The following is a 2,151-nucleotide window of genomic DNA, read 5'->3' as shown; positions in this document are numbered from 1 at the left end:
CACATATAAATGTTTATTCGTTTATTCACAAAAGGCAGAGAATTTTCTGCGTAAGCCGAACATTGTATTGTCAAATATCGTGTATTTAAAGAGAAAAGGAGATAGCTTTTTGAGAATAGGGGGAAAAACTGCGATACCTGGTTAGCGTTAGATTTTAGAGATGTTGACACAGAAAAAACTACCTGCATTAAAATGAGACTGCAACAAATCGTTAGGATAAGTTTAACTTTTAACAAACGTGACTTGTACATAAGTTGGTACCTAACACCCGCATTACTGAGTAAACTCCGGCGGACCTCATTTTACAAAACATATATTCAGGATTTATTCGGATTATTTGCTTTGGTTTCTTTCACCAAACTACTGTCTACCAATCGTGTACAAATAAAAATTTAAGACAAGTTTATAAAATTTGGAATAATTGTATCACAACTAGAGTTCATAAAAAAATGCACAAGTTTTTGTTTGTACTTAACTGGTCAGACTCACAGATTATAAAGAGAAAATAGGGTTTCAATACCGAAAACCCAACAGAAAGTAGGGAGACAGATGTTCATGAGTCGATACGGCTCTCTTTGCCTGTGACGGCCACAAGCAGCGAAGTGTTAGTAACAAAAGCCCTAACAGCAGGAGGGTTCCAATGGCTCATAAGAATCAAAGCAGGACAAAGCCCGACCTAAGTCACTGATATCCCAAGCCACCAACATATACGTCTATCGAATTGCAGGCAGGAAAATGCTATTTCAGGCGGAACCAATTCAATGAACTTTACGACAAATGCTATAAATTTGACTGAATCATCAAAGTAAACAATTTAAAGGAACGAAATGTAACCTCCGCATTTTCTAGCGTAAACAATGTGAGGCCAAAAAATTAATTCAATGACATTTACCTAAGTATTATTATATAATTATTTTCCTAATTCTTAGGATTTCTTAGTTCCATATGGAATATTCATTTCTTCATACAAACATAATATCTAATCTTCAAAGAATAAAACTTACTAATAAAAATAGAAGATTAGTAAACAAAAATCGGAATAATGAGGAACGCAATAGAATAGACGCAAACATGTGATTATAAAATCGAATAGTGAAATCTGACAAAAATTGGGATCTTTAAAAATAAACTGAAAACCTTTACAAACTGATTCTTTAATAAAAAAGATGCTTCGCTCGCTAGTTTCAGCGCGCCCAGGACGCGCAACTGTTGGTTCTCGCGCTTCGCGCTCGATAATATATTTATCTCGCGCTCCGCGCTTGGTCTTTGCATTACCCTCCACATTTGTGCACAGACCACAGTGCGCGATTTTCTACATTCTATGTTAAAAACTATTATATCAAATGTCTATTACCATTTTTTTGGTATATCTTGGTCTGGTACTGCTTATTCTGATATTGCAAAATAATGATCACATTTTATCTTTTCCGATCCTAATAGGGCCCTGCTGTGGTTGTTTAATCATTTTCCCTTTTCTTAAGTGAAGTTGAACACTTTTTTTTTTTTAATTTGTCATTAAAGAAGGTTCTCAAAGTACCTACGGCCTTGAAAATTACATTCTCAATGCGATAATCGCGCTTAACTAATAGGTTACACAGGCTCTAATTTTTTTAAACTTGGGCTAATAAAAAAATTCGGCTAGAATAGTTTTGAAATATATTTGGTATCCAGTGAAAATTTCGAAAAGTATATAACTTTTATAATTTTCATCAAAATTAAAAATTTTATTTGGATAATTTGCAAGTCTTTTACCTATCTATAAGAAAATTTGACAAAATTTTTTATAATATTAAGAAAATTTCCAAACTTTTGAAAAGTATATAACTTTTCTAATTTTCATCAAAATAACAAATTTTATTCAGATAATTTGCAAGTCTTTCACCGATCTATAAGAAACTTCCACAAAATTTTTTTAAAATTTCAAAAAAAAAATTCAAAATTTTGAAAATGCGCCCAGTCTTTTAATTTTGGTTCGAAATATCTAATTAACAAACTTAGCCTTCATTTTGGGTAACTTCAGAAGAGTATCAAATGCGGACTCGATTGGACAAAAAATTAGCGTGGCTTCAAAATTCAGGTGACCACACATACAGAAACCGATGAAACTTTATGATTTTCGGATTCTGCGAGTGCCGAAACGTGAAGATCCGT

The sequence above is a fragment of the Belonocnema kinseyi genome, chromosome 4 (assembly GCF_010883055.1).
Source record: "Belonocnema kinseyi isolate 2016_QV_RU_SX_M_011 chromosome 4, B_treatae_v1, whole genome shotgun sequence".
Classification (NCBI taxonomy): Eukaryota; Metazoa; Arthropoda; class Insecta; order Hymenoptera; family Cynipidae; genus Belonocnema; species Belonocnema kinseyi.
Note: the sequence above shows the minus strand (reverse complement) of the source record.